This window comes from Cherax quadricarinatus, chromosome 13, assembly GCF_038502225.1.
Source record: "Cherax quadricarinatus isolate ZL_2023a chromosome 13, ASM3850222v1, whole genome shotgun sequence".
NCBI lineage: Eukaryota > Metazoa > Arthropoda > Malacostraca > Decapoda > Parastacidae > Cherax > Cherax quadricarinatus.
Genome location: NC_091304.1, coordinates 34,677,257 through 34,685,878, shown reverse-complemented (window position 1 = coordinate 34,685,878; position 8,622 = coordinate 34,677,257).

Genomic DNA, 8,622 nt, shown 5'->3' with positions numbered 1-8,622 from the left:
CATTTTGGGAAGGACCGACTTTCACTGGAAAATCCCGCCTACCAGTGACTATGCCCTCGTCTGCTACACGTCCCTACTCACTGACGCCTATATAAGCGCCAGTCTCCTTGTCTCTGCTTCAGAATCTCTACGACCATGGTGCTCTAAACACCACCTCAAAGGCTGAGGGACTGATTACCTCATCTTTTGTATATAGTTCTTCAGTTTTCTTATTATGTCCAAAGAATCTGTATTGATAAAGCCACTGGATGGCGAAACGTCTACAATAAAGATAACCAGATGTTGCACAAGTGTCTTAATTTTCATCTTGTCGATATTGTATACCTGTCTTGCACAGCTCTTGGGTATCTTTATTAAGGAAACGTTTCGCCACACAGTGGCTTCATCAGTCCATTCACAGGAGAAACTTGAAGAACAGGAGGAGAATGAGGTAATCAGTCCCTCAACCTTGAGTCGATGTGGTCAGTCCATCTTCAAGTTTCTCCTGTGTATGGACTGATGAAGCCACTGTGTGGCGAAACGTTTCCTTAATAAAGATACCTAAGAGTTGCACATATGTCTAATTTATCAACGTGTCGGTTCTCTGAACCATTCATCTATCATCATTCCATCATGCAGGAGGAGCCACATGTCTATGGTGCATCCAACAAAATAAGCCGACTCTTGGATGTCACTAGAGCCCGGCTCCGGCTGGGTTACAAGTATCTTTGGCAGGTTAAATCACCACCACCAGATGTAGACCTAACGAAATGTAAACTTTGCCAGATGGACTATTGTCACACCCTGCGTCATTATGTACTGGAGTGCAATAAAATTAATGAATTCAGAGACAACTCACTCAGAAATGTTCAAGATATGTCTAAGTATTTTATCCACAGTGGTGATGAATGGTTTGAAAAACCGACAATCTTGTAGAATGTCTACAAGATTGATGGACTGAACACATCGACTCCAGGCTGAGGGACTGATTACCTCATACTCCTCCTCTCCTTACGCCTTCCTCTTTGTATTGGACTGATGAAGCCACTGTGTGGCGAAACGTTTCCTGAATAAAGATTCCCATATGCTGCATAAGTGTCTCAATCTTCATCAACAGTGGTATATTACAGACCATTCTGGAAAAATACCCTGATTTGCTCCCTGTAAATAAAGCATTACCACATGTGTGTGTGTGTGAGTGTGTGTGTGTGTGTGTGTGTGTGTGTGTGTGTGTGTGTGTGTGTGTGTGTGTGTGTGTGTGTGTGTGTGTGTGTGTGTGTGTGTGTGTGTGTGTGTGTGTGTGTGTGTACTCACCTAGTTGTACTCACCTAGTTGAGGTTGCGGGGGTCGAGTCCGAGCTCCTGGCCCCGCCTCTTCACTGATCGCTACTAGGTCACTCTCCCTGAGCCGTGAGCTTTATCATACCTCTGCTTAAAGCTATGTATGGATCCTGCCTCCACTACATCCCTTCCCAAACTATTCCACTTACTGACTACTCTGTGGCTGAAGAAATACTTCCTAACATCCCTGTGATTCATCTGTGTCTTCAGCTTCCAACTGTGTCCCCTTGTTACTGTGTCCAATCTCTGGAACATCCTGTCTTTGTCCGCCTTGTCAATTCCTCTCAGTATTTTGTATGTCGTTATCATGTCCCCCCTATCTCTCCTGTCCTCCAGTGTCGTCAGGTTGATTTCCCTTAACCTCTCCTCGTAGGACATACCTCTTAGCTCTGGGACTAGTCTTGTTGCAAACCTTTGCACTTTCTCTAGTTTCTTCACGTGCTTGGCTAGGTGTGGGTTCCAAACTGGTGCCGCATACTCCAATATGGGCCTAACGTACACGGTGTACAGGGTCCTGAATGATTCCTTATTAAGATGTCGGAATGCTGTTCTGAGGTTTGCTAGGCGCCCATATGCTGCAGCAGTTATTTGGTTGATGTGCGCTTCAGGAGATGTGCCTGGTGTTATACTCACCCCAAGATCTTTTTCCTTGAGTGAGGTTTGTAGTCTCTGACCCCCTAGACTGTACTCCGTCTGCGGCCTTCTTTGCCCTTCCCCAATCTTCATGACTTTGCACTTGGTGGGATTGAACTCCAGGAGCCAATTGCTGGACCAGGTCTGCAGCCTGTCCAGATCCCTTTGTAGTTCTGCCTGGTCTTCGATCGAGTGAATTCTTCTCATCAACTTCATGTCATCTGCAAACAGGGACACCTCAGAGTCTATTCCTTCCGTCATGTCGTTCACAAATACCAGAAACAGCACTGGTCCTAGGACTGACCCCTGCGGGACCCCGCTGGTCACAGGTGCCCACTCTGACACCTCGCCACGTACCATGACTCGCTGCTGTCTTCCTGACAAGTATTCCCTGATCCATTGTAGTGCCTTCCCTGTTATCCCTGCTTGGTCCTCCAGTTTTTGCACCAATCTCTTGTGTGGAACTGTGTCAAACGCCTTCTTGCAGTCCAAGAAAATGCAATCCACCCACCCCTCTCTCTCTTGTCTTACTGCTGTCACCATGTCATAGAACTCCAGTAGGTTTGTGACACAGGATTTCCCGTCCCTGAAACCATGTTGGCTGCTGTTGATGAGATCATTCCTTTCTAGGTGTTCCACCACTCTTCTCCTGATAATCTTCTCCATGATTTTGCATACTATACATGTCAGTGACACTGGTCTGTAGTTTAATGCTTCATGTCTGTCTCCTTTTTTAAAGATTGGGACTACATTTGCTGTCTTCCATGCCTCAGGCAATCTCCCTGTTTCGATAGATGTATTGAATATTGTTGTTAGGGGTACACATAGCGCCTCTGCTCCCTCTCTCAATACCCATGGGGAGATGTTATCTGGCCCCATTGTCTTTGAGGTATCTAGTGTCTGTGTGTGTGTGTGTGTGTGTGTGTGTGTGTGTGTGTGTGTGTGTGTGTGTGTGTGTGTGTCTGTGTGTGTGTCTGTGTCTGTGTGTGTGTGTTTGTGTGTGTGTTTGTCTGTGTGTGTGTCTGTGTCTGTGTCTGTGTCTGTGTATGTGTGTGCTTGTGTGTGTTTTCATGTGTGTTTGTGTACCGATATATGTGTGAGTGCTTGTACTCGTGTGTGTGTACTCACCTATTTGTGTGTGTGCGTGTGTACTCACCTAGTGTGTGTACTCACCTAGTTGTACTCACCTAGTTGAGGTTGCAGGGATCGAGACTCAGCTCCTGGCCCCGCCTCTTCACTAGTCGCTACTAGGTCACTCGTGTGTGTGTGTGTGTGTGTGTGTGTGTGTGTGTGTGTGTGTGTGTGTGTGTGTGTGTGTGTGTGTGTGTGTGGGTGGGTGGATGTGTGTGTGTGTGTGTGTGTGTTAGTTACCATTTTGTCCTAGGCACATGTCGATTAGACACTAGGCCTGTTGTATATGAGTACGTGTGTGTGTGTGTGTGTGTGTGTGTGTGTGTGTGTGTGTGTGTGTGTGTGTGTGTGTGTGTGTGTGTGTGGTGTGTGTGTGTGTGTGTGTGTGTGTGTGTGTGTGTGTGTGTGTGTGTGTCTGTGTGTGTGTGTGTGTGTGTGTGTATGTGTGTGTGTGTGTGTGTGTGTGTGTGTGTGTGTGTGTGTGTGTGTGTGTGTGCATGTGTGTGTGTGTATGTGTGTGTGTGTGTATGTGTGTATGTGTGTGTACGTGTGTGTGTGTGTATGTGTGTGTGTGTGTGTGTGTGTGTGTGTGTACTCACCTAATTGTACTCACCTAATTGTGGTTGCAGGGGTCGAAACTCAGCTCCTGGCCCCGCCTCTTCACTGATCGCTACTAGGTCCTCTCCCTCTCTGCTTCCTGAGCTTTGTCATACCTCTTCTTAAAACTATGTATGGTTCCTGCCTCCACTACTTCACTTGCTAGGCTATTCCACTTCCTGACGACTCTATGACTGAAGAAATACTTCCTAAAGCCCCTGTGACTCGTCTGAATCTTCAGCTTCCAGTTGTGATCCCTTGTTTCTGTGTCACATCTCTGGAACATCCTATCTCTGTCCACCTTGTCTATTCCCCGCAGTATCTTGTATGTCGTTATCATGTCTCCCCTGACCCTTCTGTCCTCCAGTGTCGTCAGTCCGATTTCCCTCAACCTTTTCTCGTACGACATTCCCCTGAGCTCTGGGACTAGCCTTGTTGCAAACCTTTGTACTTTCTCTAACTTCTTGACGTGCTTGACCAGGTGTGGGTTCCAGACTGGTGCTGCATACTCCAGTATGGGCCCAACATACACAGTGTACAGTGTCTTGAACGATTCCTTATTAAGGTATCGGAACGCTATTCTCAGGTTTGCCAGGCGCCCGTATGCTGCAGCAGTTATTTGGTTGATGTGTGCCTCCGGTGACGTGCTCGGTGTTATGGTCACCCCAAGGTCTTTCTCTGTAGTCTTTGTCCACCTAGCCTATACTCTGTCTGTGGTCTTCTTTGCCCCTCCCCAATCTTCATGACTTTGCATTTGGCAGGGGAATTCGAGAAGCCAGTTTCTGGACCACATGTCCAGCCTGTCCAGGTCTCTTTGCAATCCTGCCTCATCCTCATCCGATTTAATTCTTCTCATCAGCTTCACATCATCTGCAAATAGGGACACTTCAGAGTCTATTCCTTCCATCATGTCGTTCGCATATATCAAAAATAGCACTGGTCCTAGAATTGAAACCTGTGGGACCCCCGCTCGTCACAGGCGCCCACTGTGATACCTCTTCACGTACCATGACTCGTTGTTGCCTCCCTGTCAGGTATTCCCTGATCCATTGCAGTGCCCTCCCTGTTATATGCGCCTGATCCTCCAGCTTCTGCACTAATCTCTTGTGGGGAACTGTGTCAAAGGCCTTCCTGCAGTCTAGGAAAATGCAATCAACCCACCCCTCTCTCTCGTGTCTTACTTCTGTTACCTTGTCATAAAACTCCAGAAGGTTTGTGACACAGGATTTGCCTTCCATGAACCCATGCTGGTTTTCATTTATAATCTTGTTCTGGTCCTGGTGTTACATCACTCTCCTCCTGATAATCTTCTCCATGACTTTGCACACAATACATGTCAGAGACACAGGTCTGTAGTTTAGTGCCTCATTTCTGTTTCCTTTCTTAAATATGGGGACTACATTTGCTGTCTTCCATTTCTCAGGTAGTTGCCCAGTTTCAAGGGATGTTTTGAAGATTGTGGTTAGGGGCACGCACAGCATCTCTGCTCCTTCTCTAAGGACCCACGGGGAGATGTTGTCCGGTCCCATCGCCTTTGAGGTATCAAGGTCACTTAGCAGCTTCTTCACCTCCTCCTCAGTTGTTCGTATGTCATCCAACACTTGTTGGTTAGGTTAGGTTAGGTTCGGTTCGTCAGGAAACAGGACAAATGTTTCCTGACGCGGGTCTTAGTCAGATGATGACCCGCCTTTGGAGCTTTTGGTCATCTGACCGAGGCCTTCAGCTGGCTTACCGGTCCACCCCTTTAAAAATTATGGTCATTTATAACCATTGTTATACTTGTTGGTATATTCCCTCTTGATGTTCCCTTCTGTGCTGTCTTCCCAGAGCCCTTCCTGTCTCTACTGTAAAATCTTTCTTAAATCTCCTGTTTAGCTCCTCACATACCTCCTGATCATTTCTTGTGAGTTCTCCACCTTCTCTCCTCAGTCTGATCACCTGGTCTTTGACTGTTGTCTTCCTCCTGATGTGGCTATACAACAGTTTCGGGTTAGTGTTAGTTTAATATGTTTATTATGCACCCCATACCCATCCTGTGGGCGGTAGTCAAAAGATTACAGAGGTACATAATTGGTCCAGGGACTGGGCTCCAAAGTTTTGATAGCTGAGGAAGTTACAGAGGTAATGAACTCACAATTTACAAAGGTAATGAACTCACAATTTACAAAGGTAATGAACTCCAGGTAGGTCTGGTCACAATCATGACAAGTTACAAAGGTATTTACAGATTACAGAGGTACGTAATGGGTCCAGGGACTGGGCCCCCAAAGTTTTGATAGCTGAACTAGGTACAAAGGTAATGAGCTCACAAGTTACAAAGGTAATGAATTCTGTAGAATGGTTACTTGCGTTTATATATGGCTACAATCATGAACAAATTATAGAGTAATGAGCAATTCACACTTCCACACCCGGTCACAACTGTAATGAGTTATTGGTGCAAATATTGATTATTGAGTCACACACACACACACACACACACACACACACACACACACACACACACACACACACACACACACACACACACACACACTTTAGTTTAATATCTTTATGCACCCCATACCCATCCTGTGGGCGGTAGTCAAAAGATTACAAAGGTACATAATGGGTCCAGTGACTGGACCCCAAAGTTATGATAGCTGAACTAGTTACAAAGGTAATGAACTCCAGGTAGATCTGGTCACAATCATGGCAATTTACAGAGGTAATGAATCAGCTTCACTCCTATACATGGTTACAGTCATGAGCAAATTACAAAGTAATGAACCACTGATACGTCCACACCTGGTCACAATTGTAATGAGTTATAAATACAAATATTAAGTGGATCATACACCCACACTAGCGCGCGCGCACACACACACACGAGGGCGCACGCACGGACATGTGCACACGAGCGTACAAATATATGCATACACACAAGGACGCACACCCACACACACACACACACCCACACACACACACACAAACACCCACACACACCCTCACATACACCCACACACACACCCTCACACACACCCACACACACACACACCCACACACGCACACACACACCCACACACGCACACACCCACACACGCACACACACACACACACACACACCCTCACACACACCCGCACACACACCCTCACACACACCCACACACACACACACACGCACGCACACACACACACACACACACACACACACACACACACACACACACACACACACCAACACCCACACACACACACACCTTCACACCCACACACACACCCTCACACACACACCCACACACGCACACACACACCCACACACGCACACACAGACACACACACACACACACACACACAGGTATGTGAGGAGCTCAACACGAGATTTAAGGAAGTATTTACAGTAGAGACAGGAAGGACTCTGGGGGGACAGACCAGATGGGGACACCAACAAGGAATACACCAACAAGTGTTGGACGACATACATACAGATGAGGAGGAGGTAAAGAAACTGCTAAGGGACATCGATACCTCAAAGGCAATGGGACCGGACAACATCTCTCCATGGGTCCTTAGAGAGGGAGCAGATATGTTGTGTGTACCACTTACCACAATCTTCAACACATCCCTGGAAACTGGGCAACTACCTGAGGTATGGAAGACAGCAAATGTAGTTCCCATTTTCAAAAAAGGAGACAGAAAAGAGGCACTAAACTATAGACCTGTGTCATTGACGTGTATAGTATGCAAAATTATGGAGAAGATTATCAGGAGGAGAGTGGTGGAGCACCTGGAACGGAACAGGAGTATAAATGCCAACCAGCACGGATTCACGGAAGGCAAATCCTGTGTCACAAACCTTCTGGAGTTTTATGATAAAATAACAGAAGTAAGACAAGAGAGAGAGGGGTGGGTTGATTGCATCTTCTTGGACTGCAAGAAGGCCTTTGACACAGTTCCTCACAAGAGATTAGTGCAGAAGCTAGAGCATCAGGCGCATATAACAGGAAGGGCACTGCAATGGATCAGAGAATACCTGACAGGGAGGCAACAACGAGTCATGGTACGTAATGACGTATCACAGTGGGCACCTGTGACGAGCGGGGTCCCACAGGGGTCGGTCTTAGGACCAGTGCTATTTTTGGTATATGTGAACGACATGACGGAAGGGTTAGACTCAGAAGTGTCCCTGTTTGCAGATGATGTGAAGTTAATGAGGAGAATTAAATCTGATGAGGACCAGGCAGGACTTCAAAGAGACCTGGACAGACTGGACACCTGGTCCAGCAAATGGCTTCTCGAATTTAATCCTGCCAAATGCAAAGTCATGAAGATAGGGGAAGGGCACAGAAGACCGCAGACAGAGTATAGGCTAGGTGGACAAAGACTGCAAACCTCACTCAAGGAGAAAGATCTTGGGGTGAGTATAACACCGAGCATGTCTCCGGAAGCACACATCAATCAGATAACTGCTGCAGCATATGGGCGCCTGGCAAACCTGAGAACAGCATTCCGATACCTTAGCAAGGAATCATTCAAGACACTGTACACCGTGTATGTCAGGCCCATACTGGAGTATGCAGCACCTGTTTGGAACCCGCACTTGATAAAGCACGTCAAGAAACTAGAGAAAGTACAAAGGTTTGCAACAAGGTTAGTTCCAGAGCTAAGGGGAATGTCCTATGAAGAAAGATTAAGGGAAATCGGCCTGACCACACTGGAGGACAGGAGGGTCAGGGGAGACATGATAACGACATATAAAATACTGCGTGGAATAGACAAGGTGGACAAGGACAGGATGTTCCAGGGAGGGGACACAGAAACAAGAGGCCACAATTGGAAGTTGAAGACACAAATGAGTCAGAGAGATAGTAGGAAGTATTTCTTCAGTCATAGAGTTGTAAGGCAGTGGAATAGCCTAGAAAATGACGTAGTGGAGGCAGGAACCATACACAGTTTTAAGACG